The sequence below is a fragment of the Odontesthes bonariensis genome, chromosome 11, assembly GCF_027942865.1.
Source record: "Odontesthes bonariensis isolate fOdoBon6 chromosome 11, fOdoBon6.hap1, whole genome shotgun sequence".
Taxonomy (NCBI): Eukaryota; Metazoa; Chordata; class Actinopteri; order Atheriniformes; family Atherinopsidae; genus Odontesthes; species Odontesthes bonariensis.
This window is the reverse complement of record NC_134516.1, coordinates 35444291-35459183: the sequence shown is the minus strand read 5'-3', so window position 1 is coordinate 35459183 and position 14893 is coordinate 35444291. Positions and strand designations below refer to the sequence as shown.

The window sequence follows — 14893 nt, the reverse complement described above, 5'->3', positions numbered from 1 at the left end:
TCCGTCCCTGTCACATGGGGAAGGAGTACTCAGAATTCAGTAGCTTTTCATTGTATTTTTACTAATTGCCTATTTGATTCTCCCTCCACGTCTCATTGCATTTTTAATGACACTTTGCATTCCACTCGCCCTGTCCCTGACATGTTTTGGCTGTGTGGCCGTCACAGTAAGCTACATTCCAGTTTGCCTGCCAATTGGACTGGTAGGTGTGTCCATGTGATGTTGGTGTATAATGTCCGTATTGCTGTTGACCCTTTTGCTCCTCAACCCACCCGCTCAGTACGCAAACACTCTATTCCTGGCAGTTTTGATGATCGTGTCCATGTTGATGCAATTGGAGTTCCCAGAGGTGTCCCTGACAAATACAAAGCCACAAATCAGATAGCTGCTGGTTTGAGTCCATTTTCTTATGGCCTACTATTAACAAAAATGTGGACTGGATCAATTATCTTTTTTATAACCAACAGCGTTTTATTAATTACACTCATGATGCCATTGCCAGGATCTCCTGTTTACTAGACAGGCACTTTGGCCAACTAAGCCACAGCGCCACATGGTTCATAAAACTGATGAAAGAATAAAGAGCAGGAACTGGATCCATTTCAGGAAATGTTTTTTGTGATTCTGTACCGCAAGAATAGTTAAAGCCATGAGTAGAAGTGCCTCCAATTGGTTCAAAACTTCATCATATCTTGCAGATATTGTTGGGTTTTCAAGTCAGACCCTGGTGTTCATGAGGAAGGCACTTTCACCAGTTACAGCCAGATCTCATGAAGCGGTGTACTTATTACACGCCAAGTCATTTACTGTGTTTTTACAAGGCTTTTTTATGCTTTTGCGCATTATTTTCCGCTACATATTTCAAGGAAATGACGTCCTGCCCTCAGCTTTTACTCTAACTCTGACTATTTCACGGTTTGTACGTTTATTTTGATGTTATGTAGTGTGACAGAAAGAGAACCTCCACCGTACTGTACCCTAACCATTTGACGTGTTATGTGAACGGAGGAAAATTACACTCTGAAAGCAGAAATGAGACTTTAGAAGCTGTGTGCTATTTACATGCACTTTCATTAAGTGGACCAGTGTAACGGATTTAGTAGAAAGCTGATAAGTCATAGCTTGCTTTGAAGGACCACAGGCACTGCTGGGATTTGAACCCAGGATCTCCTGTTTACGAGACAGGCACTTTGACCAACTAAGCCACAGCGCCACATGGTTCATGAAACTGATGAAAGAATAAAGAGCAGGAACTGGATCCACCTCAGGAAGTGGTTTTTGTGATTTATTTCCAATATTCATGTGATCTCTGCATAAATCAGGGCTTGATGTTATTCAAATTATATCTATATGTGAAAACATTGTATTAAGTCCCAGTTCAATCTTCTGTACCTCAAGAAAAGTTAAAGCCATGAGATGAAGTGCCTCCAAGTACAGACTGCTTTGGAAGTCCGGCACGAAGCACTGCTGTAAACAGCTATGGCACCATGTTGACGTACATAATAACACCTTAAGGCTCTGCTGGGATTTGAACCCAGGATCTCCTGTTTACAAGACAGGCACCTCCTGTGGGATCAAATAAGGGTCAGAAAGATTTTGTACTTGTACAATGATGTTCACATGTGTAATAAAGTTTTGAAGTTGTAAAAATATTTTGTGTCTATGTAAAAACATTTTGTGCATGTGTAACAAAGTTTTGAAGTTGTAAAAACATTTTGTGCATGTGTAACAAAGTTTTGAAGTTGTAAAAATAGTTTGTGCATGTGTAACAAAGTTTTGAAGTTGTAAAAATAGTTTGTGCATGTGTAACAAAGTTTTGAAGTTGTAAAAACATTTTGTGCATGTGTAAAACTAAATCCGACGGACACACAAATTTCCCACCTTCAAGTACGACCCTGAAGTTACAAGTTTACAAAACTCAAGTTACGAGTACGAATTTTGACCCTGTTTTGACACCTGAGTGAATAGCCAATCAGCACGTTGCATACTGACTTGCATTATTTTGGTTACAGATACATCAGCTTTTGTGGATGAAAAAAACAAAACATACAAGTATATTTTACAATAAGTTTATTGGTTTAATTAAGTTCATTATACAATTATGTATTCTTTCAGACAAGTTACTTTGAGTTTAATTTGTGGCCCAGGAACAAAAGGAGGAAGCACTCCATACTGCCTGCTTTTATAACCTTGGTGACATCATCAGGAGAAACAATCTATGATGATGGTGGTAATGTGAAGTTTGAATTAATTATTTATTGTTCGTATGATTTTTTTGGATTGTTAAAACCAGATGTGCATTAGGATGTAAAGTGATTTGCTAGAATGTGCATTGAAGGGGAAGTAATGATAGTTTGTGTTACAGGTCCCAGGCTATGGGCACTGTACACAGATAAGATTCTCTACAAAACAGTGTCTCAACCTTACCTTATGGTTCCTGTCGTAGTTCATGAATGCTCTCTACATAGTTTACTACTGCAGTATATATGTCTGCCCCAAAACACGAGGAAGGTGCAGTTGGATTGAACAGTTCATCCAATCGTTCCAGTTCTTGCATACTCAAGGGACATGCCAGTTCAGGCACCTGCACTCCAGTTTGACCAATGTCTGTCATTGCCACGTCTGGAAGATGGGGCACCTAAAACAGTGCAAAATTTGTCATGGCTGTTGTCCACAACATTGGTAAATAAAATATTGTTTTCCCTTTACCTCATTGAGAAACTTTTGCTACATCGTGAAATTGCCGATATCTATAATTAACTTACTTGAGCAGAAGCGTTTGACCTGTTTTTCCTCCATCAGTACCAACGTGTACCCACTGAGTGTCGTTGGCGCTCAGATCCCGGCCGGCAAAAATTGCTGCTCCTTGATTGGATGGTTGGTTGGCGCGTGGGTGGGCACCGGGTTGATTGGCAAGTCAGTAAGCAACGTGCTGATTGCCTATTCACTCAGGCGTCAAAACAGGGTCAAAATTCGTACTCGTAACTTGAGTTTTGTAAACTTGTACTTGAAGGTTGGAAATTTGTGTGTCCGTCGGATTTAGTTTTACACATGCACAAAATGTTTTTACAACTTCAAAACTTTGTTACACATGCACAAAACGGTTTTACATAGACACAAAATATTTTTACAACTTCAAAACTTTATTACACATGTGAACATCATTGCACAAGTACAAAATCTTTCTGACCCTTATTTGATCCCATACATTTTGACCAACTAAGCCACAGCGCCACATGGTTCATTGAACTGATGAAAGAATAAAGCAAACATTTAGCTTGTTGTTTGAAGTACTTAAAAACAAAATTACTTTTTAAGATAGTAAGTAAGCGTTGTTTCTAAGTGATTGTTGAAATGATTATTTAAGATAGTAATTAAGGTTTTTTTAGGTGATGTGAAAACCGTTTGCTGTGACTTTCAAATCTGCTTCAGAAACTGGACGTGTTTCTTCAGATAAACTCCTGACCAGCTGTGAAAAAGCAGTGAAAATGTCTGGCCTGTATAAACTTTGTGATGTCAAACAAGATCAGAGATGACATCGATTGTGATGTCACTACAGTGATGACATCACAACTTTGAGAAGGCTTCTGTTCTGTCTCTTCTGGTCTGTGGTTCCAACCACAGATTCTGGATGGAAGTGAAGTCCGGATTCCAGAATGTTGATTTGTGTTCTCTGTTAATCTCTGGACGACTTCAGCTGATTACTTCCTGTCACTGTCACGTTGGAAGGTCCTCTTCTGCCAGTTTTTCAGCAGCCAGTATCATGTTTTCCACCAGCAGTGTTTCCCAAGACAGAATAATGTCAGTTTTTTTTAATGTTGCCAAAATAAACTATTACAATTACAACAAATGTCATCTCAGGGCACTTCAGTAATAAAGTCCAATTCAGGCCATTGGAGTTCAATTCATTGTAATTATAATTCAATTCATTCAATTCAGAATTAATCCAATTCATTCATACAGAGCAATTCAAAAACTATTTCCTCGCTAGAGAAACCAACAGATGGCACCGAACTTGCACTATTTCTAATTAGATAGAACTTTTTAATAGTTCTAAGATCATATCTTTCTGGTTTTATTTGCATTTTACAAAGAGTCCCGAGTAATTATGAAAGTGGGGTTTTAATTAGAAGAAAAAGCCTCAAAATAAAGTGATTTTTAGGAGTATGCAGGGATTCATTTCCATCTAATGAACAGGTCAGTTATATTAAACAGTGGGCCGTGTGAGCAGCAATCAGGGGAGTAAGGAGTTCACAGATCATAGACAGAGGCAACCGTCCAACTATTCAAAGCTTTTAAAATGAGTAATAAAATCTGACAGGTAACCAGGGAAGGAAGTCCTTTAATCCTGGAAATATTCTCCAGGTGATAGTCGGCTGACTTCCTAACTGACCTGATCTGGCTGCTGAAGTTCAGCTCTGAGTCCATAATAACACCAGATTCCTGCTTGGTTTGTGCTTTTTAACATCACAGCCTGAAGCTGAGCTCAGATTTTTAACAGCTGACAATGACCTCTGTTTTCTCTTTGTTTAGCTGCAGGAAGTTCTGGATCATCCGGTTGGTTATTTGTTGGAGGCTCTTTGCTGGGCCAGTTATTCCTCTGTGCCAGCAGCTGAGCACCAGTTCTGCCAAAACTAACAGGAAACATCATCCTGCACCGCTGGATTATCAACAAGTAACACTGACCAAGTCAGGAGATTAAAAAGGATGCAGAGGACAGTCAGCCATCTCCTAAACACGGGACTTGTGTTTGACACCAGTCTTTGAACTGCTGTGAGACCGTTGTTTCCTTCATTTGTTTTTCACCTTTTTTTCCAAAACTACTTGGTCAAAAGGTGTAAAACATTAAAAGTACTGGGTTAAAGTTAGAAAAGCATCATGTTTAGGAAATAAAATACACTTTTGGGGGAAAAACTTGGCCAATAAGACCAGGAGCTCCTGACCTGTCTCACACATTTCAGTAAGACCTCGGGAAATTGTACCAAAAAGGGCAAAACATGTCTCCTTTAAAGGACCAATAAGAGCTACATCTCAGGCCTCAGTTAACTTGTTAAATGTGTGAGTGGGTCGGTGTGAAAACTCAACATCTAGGATGTTATTTCCAGCTTCTACGTTTAACTGAAATAGAAAATCTGAGAATTACGACCATTTGGGTAGAGCTATATTACGACAGTAAAATATTTGGCAGTGACTAAGTGCCTTTAGCACAGACAGGAGGGTGGAGGCCAGAGGAGACAATGGGGCTGATACCAGAGCAACCAGATGAGCCTCCAGCGTCCACCTGTCCTGATAGTCCCTCACAAGCAGCTGTCTGTTGTTAGCTCGTTAAGCTTTGATTGGTCTGGGCTGGTCTGTGGCATTATTTATAAACCTTCACCCTTGCTGTTTCCTCTCATAGCTTGTTTTCACCATGACAGCTGCTGGGTTCTTCCTGAGGTATATTCACATAAGCTGCCTTTTACAGTTTTTGTTTGTTTGACTGGAAACATTAGTTAATATTGCATTCTTACTCTTTGTTGTACATAATTTCAGGGTTTCCCTCTTTGCCTTGTTGACTGCTGCTACATGGGGTTTTCCCACTAAAGGTGTGCTATCATCTGTTGTGGTAAAACATTACATGCTTGCTTGAATCAGCTTCTGCTAAACTTGTTCTCATGCACCCAGGTTCAAAATCAGCAGGCCAGAGCAGCAGCGGCACAAGAGCTGCAGGTCATTTTGGCTCTTACCAGGGAGCAGCCGCTGGCCGCCCGGTGACCGTGCCCTACACTGCTTCCAGTGACGTTTATATGGCAACACCTGTGCTATCCTCTGGCCTAAGTCAACCTGTTCTTCAGGCAGACCCAAGATTCAGTGGCTATGGCTCACTTGTGCCAACGCAACTGGTTGTCCAAGCTCCCGGCCTTGTCCAAGGTGCTCTTCAGGCAGACCCAAGATTCAGCAGCTCTGGCTCCGTTGTGCCCGTGCAAATGGCTGTGCAAGCTTCTGGTGTCCCACAGGCTGTTCAGACGGGTCCAGCATTGAGCAGCTTGAGCTCTGGCCTTCCTGCAACAGGATACTCTACTGTCACTTATGTGCCTGTTGATGTAGGATCTGACGCTGGCGCTCTGCAACCTGGCGCTGCCCAATCTGGACCACAAGGTAAATCTTCTGCTTGGAGTGTAGATGGCCCAAAAAATATTTGGAAGCCTAAAGGTGTCTGTGTGTTTTCATGTAGTCACTAGCAAATCTTGCTTAGTTAAGAATATGTTAAGACTCAGTTGTTTCAGAACTTCTGCTGTGAAAAGGACTAATTGTGAAATGTCTCCACACAGAAACCCAGTGGGCTATTGCTCCCTCAGTCTTTGAGGATGCGTCAGCCCAAGCCCTCAGCCTCACTAACGTTCTCCCTGCAGCCCCTCTGTCACCACCTGGCCCTGTCCTCCAGTCAGGGGAGACCTCCAGTGTCACAAAGGAAGCTGAACTCGGGAATTACCAGCAGCAGACGGAGGAATTCAGCTACCCGGATGACCGCCAAGGGTCTGGACTGGGATCCGCAACCGTACTGGTGCCACGCTTTGGTGTGGGTGGGTCTCCTGACTTTGACTACAGGCTTTTGTATGGCTTGTACCCCTCTGGAACCTTCAGCACCTTCAGCCAGCAGCATGAGAAGGGCAAAGACTACTTTCAGGACGTCCACTACTTGAAGGAGCATATAACTGACAGCCATGGTTCTGGGCAGCAGAAAAAGTTCTTCCCAAGTGCCCACTAGAGCTGAACATGATGTGCAGAGGGTATGTTGAGTGGTACCTGCAAATGTCTTTATCTCAATGCTCTAACTAATCTGGTTCTGTTTCAGATTGGAAAGCTGAATCCCAATTGCACAAGATTCTTTTTAGTCTTTGAATAAAATCTTGTTAAATGATCTCGCTTCAGAATGACTGACTAAGGGAAACAATGGCCTGTGTACGCCATCTGGGTTCAAGCCAAATGGCAGGCATCACCTGTCATATTTGACTCGGACGTTCTGCTTTTGGTTTCAAACATGGCTTCTCAAAGCGCTGCATCTTGAGAGGAATTGCTATGGAAGTGTTAAATAGTTGCTCAATTGACTATAGCGATCAGCTACAGCATCCTTTACAGCCATTTCTCTAAATCTATACATGGCAGCCAGACACAACCCCTTCTATAGATTGCAGAGTGCATAGTAGCCAACCTGAAGGCTTGCCAAACCAACGTTGTGCTTGAAATACTTGGCTGGATACTCCTTAAATATTCTTCTACAGTTGAGCCACAGCCAGTGCTGTCTTTGGCAGTCTTGCCATATGATGACCTTGTCTGGGTTTTTTTTCCCCAAACCCTGCAGACGGAATGCTAAAGTAATGGCTAGACAGTGGATAATGAACATTCTTTCTATTTTTGTCTCTGGGTATCCCTATACTAGCGCTGTCAAATGATTGAATATTCCTTCTAAAACGGTGTATACAGACCTCTGTATTAGCACATGTCAATGACATTGGGCCATGTTGCCAGGCAACGGCAGCTTTACATTATTAACGGTGTGACAGTTTTCAAAAGTGTTTCATTAAAAAAAAAAACACAATTCTGGGGTGCCAGTCAGGTATCCCTCCTGACAAATAGGATCATTTAATTGCAATACTTTTCCTTATATTATACGGCCACATAAGGAGCAAACACACAAAGGTGTCGACCTTTAATTGGTTAAATGACAAACAAAAAAAGAACAATCAAGTCCTTAAAGGGGGGGAAAAAAAACATCTTTACGTGTCTCCTCTAAGGAGGTACAGGCTCTTGCACAACTCTCTTCCGCTCCACAGCAAGAGCTGCAGAACAACACAACAAAAAAACCATCAGGCTACATAAGCCACACACCTTCATATATATATAAATAAACACTTACAGTGCAGAATTCAGATGATAGGTATGGAAATACGAGATGGTTCCTCCGTTTCTGTGCTGGATGAACATCATTTTCAAAATAAATACAGAGCGTAATAAATATCACTTATGAAATTTGAAAGATGTCGCCATATGCAACGGACCTACCGGAGTTTCAGCCTCAGCGCTGTGCCAAAAATAAGTTTTTATCTTGAATGTCCGCTTGTGACAGTAAGTATGTTTGTCCGCCTCGCGTGTCAAAAGTAAACTGCCATTTAAAAAGAAAAATGAGGCGTCAACTTAAACACGGACCACTCAGGTGAGTACACGACCATGTTTGGGGCGTGTTCGTAATGGCAATAAAAAAAAAGAAAACAAGAGAAACGAAAACTGGGCAACATAGCTCCAGAACTGAGCGGGTTGTCACAACGGGACAAACCGACTTCACTACTTGTATAGGTAGTTTATTCAAGTTTAAACATTTAACAATTTGTTTCATGTTATGCCGAGTCCATTTGGGTGAACATTTTCAAGATGTAACCTCATGTTGCTGGTGGTCGAATGATAAGCTAACTGTAGCTCGTATGCAACTTTGTCTCAAGGCTCAAATTTTTCCATCAACTGACCAAAATCTGAAGTATTTCCAGGCGGGGCTTTATATATATTTTGGGGGTTAAAATCACTTTCTTTGTGCCTGTGGTCGAGTTGGGCCCTGAACTTTCTGCCATCTTCATGTGAATCAACTTTCAGCAGTGACGCTTTACCAGACAGTGTGACTCCTGTGACCTGTCCCTGACCCCGTCATGCAGTGTGCCGACTCAAGGCAGACGGCGGCTGCGCAGATGTTTTTCAACATTCGAATATTCATTTTCACCTTTGTCTTTTTTTTTTAAAAACCTATTCAAATTTAGAATATTCTTTGACAACCCTACCCTGTACCACTCTACTATTGTGCTTTAATAGGCAACTTGTTGCCTTTCCACTCTGTAATGGCAGGTTCTGCAGTTGTGCCAGAACATGCATATTGATGTTGCATCCTCTGAATTTACAACTTCTAAATGGGAAGTCAAATTTCCTAGTTGGTATCCTGGGTAAGCTTTATCAAGTCCTTGTACAGTTGGAAGTGTACATGGTTTACTGAGTAAACGTGAAATCTTTCATTTGCTATTCTGCTCTAACTCACTGAGCAAAGTATTGGTAGAACTAATGGTGCTCTCCCAGTACCCAGCTCCTTATCTGGCTTTCAAATTTCTATCCAGCAGTTTTTGCTCATAAATGGTCTAGGAAAGATGTTGGAGCAACTCTAAGCGAGAGGATGTGTTGCTGATGCATTTAAGAAAAATAAATTTGATTTGAAGACCGGTTTGTCTATGAAAATATAAAAACAATCTTTCGTATTTTAATCCTCCATAGATTCCTCAATTGGCCTGTTTGCCTTGTTTTAATGTGCTCTTTTCATGTCTTGTACACGGTTTGTTTTTATTGCTGAGTTAATATTTTACTGTTTTCTGCAAATGCTTTTATTAATGTGGTCATTTTACAATCCTTGTATTTTGTTTCATTCCATGTTTGTTCTTTTTAATTGCTATATCAAACATTGAGTTACATTTTGCTTGAAAAATGCTCTAAAGTCACAAGCCCTGCAAATCCCTGAGATGCTCAGAGAAAATCTTAAAGGGGACATATATGGTAAAATAACTTGTTTTTCCCGCCTGTGCTTTTAGAGCATGATTTGGCTGTCTGAAGTCTTCAGAGCTTTATGTGAGAAGAATCTTAAATTTTATTCTGAATTTAACAGGGAGCCAATCAAGCTAAGTGTCAAGTGTGACGGTGGTTTAAGCGGGCTGCGTTGCCAGGTTTAACAGAGCCCCCTTTAGGAAACGCCATTAAGCCTTAATAAAAATGCTTAATACTGTGGAGTATTCGCTGTATGTTATTTGACAAAATTTGTTACCATATTGTTATAAACTACTATGAGAGTGTCAGCCACCAATTAAAGCTTGAGGAGCCGCATAATGAGTATCTCTGCTTTAGCCTATCCCTGCTGCCAATTGAAAAAGTCAAGGTACACCCTGGACAGCTCTCCAGTCCATCACTCAGCAAAAGGTCTAATAATTTCCACACTTCCATTCACTGAGACTCTGCTAGAACTGTTTGGAGACCTTTTCTAGAGGGCCGTATCAGAGAGCCTACTGTGGGAGAGTACTTTGAAAGTTTCATTGTGCCAACTATTGCTAGTTTAATAGCAAGTGATCTGAATCGAAGGAGTTAAAAAATATTTTGCAAAATCATGTAGCTTTGCACGAGGGAATTTGAAAAGGCATCTTCCACATGTGGTAGAATCAGGAAAACAAAAGCAGAGGAGATATTTAAGTCTTGTGTAGGATGAAAACCAACATGGGTAGATGTGATGCCATGTTAAGGGCCGAGTCTGTATAAAGCACAGTGGCCACACACACAGAAGGCAAGTTGATTTAGACGGATGTATGGCTCTGATGAGGCACACAGAAGACACCAAGTGGTGCCAAGCAGAGGGGCAAGGCTACGTAGCATAGGCTAATGAGTCACATGCAATAAAAGCTTGGAAAAGGCCAGCGAGTGCAGATTTAACTGAAGCACCTTCATGGCACAAGGTCAAGCAGGGCCACTGTATTGAGCTTCAAGTTATTTTGGTCTGGGTTTGTGTAATGCAATTCAACCATGAGGAGAAGGAAACATGTAGTGGTGGAATTTAAAGCAGCAGTACTCAGTTTGCCCTTCAAAAGCAGAGTCAGCCTCAGTGGGTGTGGTGAAGACTCAAAGCTATGAAGTGAAAACAAACCTCGAGTTAAAGTATTCAATACACAGACCTCATTTTATTGGTCAAGTTTATTTTGCCAGAGTTCAGCCACATGTTGGAATCTCCATGGAAGTGTCCATGAGAGTCACCTGCAGAAAACAGAAGGGGTCAGTATTGATACAGGAGTCTCAATACTTCAGACATGAGTCCAGCTTTACCTTAGTACCACTTCTGCCCTTTAGACCCAGTCTTGGCATCAGCGTGATCAAAAGCATCCTGGGAGTATTTGGCGTACGAACTAGAGTCGCGGGCTCGTTGGTAGCCATTGCTGGACTGGACGACGTGGGATGAAGGGTATACAGCGCGCATCTCAGATGTGTCCTTAGGGACCTGGTCGGAGGTCCAGACAGACTGTGGGAAAGAACTGTCGATCTTCAAGTTCATTAGGGCAGCAAGGAAACGAGCAAAGTCTGCGTCCTGCGCAGTAAAGCCAGCATTAGACCCAGAGGAGCCGCTGCCGTAGCCAGAGGAGCCGCTGCCGTAGCCAGAGACAGAGGAGACGCCGCCGTAGCCAGAGACAGAGGAGCCGCTGCCGTAGCCAGACCCAGAGGAGCCGCTGCCGTAGCCAGACCCAGAGGAGCCGCTGCCGTAGCCAGACCCAGAGGAGACGCCGCCGTAGCCAGACACAGAGGAGCCGCTGCCGTAGCCAGACCCAGAGGAGCCGCCGCCGTAGCCAGACCCAGAGGAGCCGCCGCCGTAGCCAGACCCAGAGGAGCCGCCGCCGTAGCCAGACACAGAGGAGCCGCCGCCGTAGCCAGACCCAGAGGAGACGCCGCCGTAGCCAGACCCAGAGGAGCCGCTGCCGTAGCCAGACCCAGAGGAGCCGCTGCCGTAGCCAGACCCAGAGGAGCCGCCGCCGTAGCCAGACCCAGAGGAGCCGCCGCCGTAGCCAGAGAAAGAGGAGCCGCTGCCGTAGCCAGAGACAGAGGAGCCGCTGCCGTAGCCAGACCCAGAGGAGCCGCTGCCAGACCCAGAGGAGCCGCTGCCGTAGCCAGAGAAAGAGGAGCCGCTGCCGTAGCCAGAGACAGAGGAGCCGCTGCCGTAGCCAGACCCAGAGGAGCCGCTGCCAGACCCAGAGGAGCCGCTGCCAGACCCAGAGGAGCCGCTGCCAGACCCAGAGGAGCCGCTGCCATAGCCAGAGGAGCCGCTGCCGTAGCCAGACCCAGAGGTGCTACTACCAGAGCCAGAGGACCCACTGTTTTGACCTGAGCCCAGAAATTAGTTGAAGCAAAGTATGACAGCATGGTTAGTCATGCTGTCAGTAGCCTCTGTATCACTGCCAATATGTTTAGTAAAAAAAAAAAAAAAAAAGCTAAAGGAGTATCTGCAGTTTAAGTGGGTCATTAAACCTGAAGTCTAATATATTGTAAGATTTGGTGCTGCATGATTAATATAGTACTGGCCTCCTTACACTGGCTCCCCATTTGCTTTAGAATCCACTTTAAAGTCCTGCTGATTGTATATAAGGCACTGCATGGGTTGGCTCCCTCATATATCTCAGACATCCTCCATCCCCTCTCAGCATCCAGGTCCCTTAGATCTGCCGACAAGGGTCTTCTCTCTGTGGCCCGCACCCGCCTCAAGCAAAAAGGCGATAGAGCTTTTGCAGTAGCAGCCCCACGTCTGTGGAATTGTCTTCCCCCAGATGTTAGACTGTCTCCCTCTGTGACCACCTTTAAATCAAGGCTCAAGACCCACCTATACTCCCTGGCCTTCCCTGCTTCCTAGCTTTCCATCTCTCTCCTCTCTTTATATTCAAGTGTCTTCTGTTCTGTTGCTATTTATTTGTTAGTGCTGTCTATTTGTCAATTGTATTTCTGTATTTGTCTTTCTTACTCTCTTTGTGTTTGCTTTTATATTTTGCTTGTTCTGATTTGCTTTTATTTTTTCAATTTTTTTTAGCCATATCATATGTACAGCACTTTGGTCAGTGGAAACTGTTTTAAACGTGCTCTATAAATAAAAATTACTTTACTTTACTTACAAAGCCAGGAAATCCTGTTTGGATTTCAAAAGAAAAGAGAGAACTTTAGTATATAGGAGAACAAAAACCTAAACCATTAAACATGAAGACTCACCTGAAGAAAACCTTAAACAACATGTTGAACAAGACAAAACAAAAGCAACACAATTCAGATAAAACTGGTCAAAAACAGCAATCTGGTGACTGCTGTTGAGAGAAGATTTGTGCTGTAACTCATCTGAGGCTGCAGCTGACTTTATATTGGTGCTCTACCTGCTCTAATTACACTCATAAACCTCACCTGGGACCCAGTCAGATTGTGCTGCATTCAATTCAGCTCTGAAAATGAACACTTCTGACATTTAAAAAGGTTTGTTGCAACATGTGAGGAATGAACATGGGATGTTTTAAAGAAGGTGAATTACGCTTGGTCAGATACGGTGTTAAACATCTGGACCAAAGTCCTGCAGATCACTGTGGGCCCCTAATCTCTGGCTTGAGATTAGACAACCCGGTGAGTTGACCTTTTCTTTAAAATTAACATTGGTATTGTTTTAAGGACATTGAACAGAGTGCCCAATGGAACCCTGTCTGTAGCAGCAGGATGGACCAGCGAAAACAGCCAAAATGGATAGAAATGAGCTATTGTTGTGAAAATGGTCTCCTCATTTCTTATTCTTGATAAACAAGCTGGAACTGGGAATCAAGGTCTTAAATAGTGAACTTCTTCTTTAAAATGTTTTAAGATAATCACAGGACTATGGTGGGAAACCGCCCAAACTCACCTTAACCATGGCCTGGACAGGCTAACGTTATGCCTGTTTGGTTCGTTAGCTAGCTAACTAACGCTAACGTTAGCTCGTGAACGCTAACAGTCGGAGCAGTAATTAAAACATATTAACAAACATACTTGCTTGATAACTTACCTTATTTATTCTTCTTCAAAAGAATTTTTAAAAAAAACTGAAAAAGTGGACTCAGCAGGCTCCCCTCAGTGCCCCGGCCTGTGTGCTGGACTGCTGCGTTGCTGACATAGACATAATATACGTTGCTGAGCAGGAGAGACTGAATGTTACTACTGCGCATGCACACTTCTTCTTCTTTGAATGCGCAGTGGGAGTGAGACTGTGTTCCTACATATTGTTTAGTGAGCTTCACTCTAAATAAAGTCATCTTCACTCTAAACACTAAGTTTTTTGCCTTTTTCACCATGCAACTAACTGTTACTTCATAAAAATCAGTCATAAGTGAATGTTGTAATTAACCTAGTGAAGTTAACGAATGTATCCCAGATAGCAAGCTGACATCTAAATGATATTGTTTTTCCATCTGAATCATCAGAATGGTTGACATTGAAATCTTGATGCAAAATAAATGTTGAATCAATATTGGCAAACTGATGAAAACCCGACACAACATAATGTTGACCGCAGTGATATTGAAACAACATTGATACATAGTTATCCTTAGTATGATTGATGCATCATTGATATTTGGTTTCCCGGGTGATAATAGTAATGTTGAAAAGTCATTGGGCCTCATGCAAGAACATTTTCGTACTTTTATTCTAAATTTCTCTTACTTTTTTCGTACGAAGGTCTCGTACGAACACGCCACGTCAGATTCAACAAGCGCTCTGAACTTCGGAAAAAGTGTGTAAACGACCTGCGTAAATGATGAATCACACCTGTGCGTATCTTAAGTTCACGTGCACGAGGATAGTAGATTTGCATACTGCACGCCCTAAATGATACCATATAAGGCTGTGCTTCCTCGCTGCTGTGCCAGGAAGTGTTGAGTGCTGAGAATACGGGCTCTGAGATTAAAGTTCTGCTTTCAGAGATCCAAAAAGGAAAATCTGTCATTTTTAGCAGTGCAAGCAGTGGACGGGACCTGCTAAAAGTGAGATATGGGAAGCAATTACGAGTGCTGTTAATACCATGTCAGCGAAATAAAAAAATAAATGGTTTGATATGAAAATGGCTTAAAAAAAACGTCTCGCCCTGGGCAGGCGCTCGATGACTGCAACTAAAGCCGTGCAATCAGTTGTTGCCTCATCATGATGGCACTTTGATGGGGTGGTCCACGAGGGTCTTCTGGCACCACACCTTCTGGTCTGTTCAGGTAGTGGGAGACCCTCGTTCATGGCAATAATGCGCAAATCTGGCATGCCTTATCTGGGCTATTTTGCCCCCCGCTGCATCGAGACACACTCA

At 42.8% G+C, this 14893-nt stretch overlaps 1 non-coding gene across 1 annotated transcript; it reads right to left on the bottom strand.

Annotated features, from left to right (window-relative positions):
• Positions 1-1139: 1139 nt before the first annotated feature.
• trnat-cgu (transfer RNA threonine (anticodon CGU)) lies at positions 1140-1213 on the bottom strand. Its single transcript has one exon. It is a non-coding gene; the product is annotated as a tRNA-Thr (tRNA).
• Positions 1214-14893: the final 13680 nt, after the last annotated feature.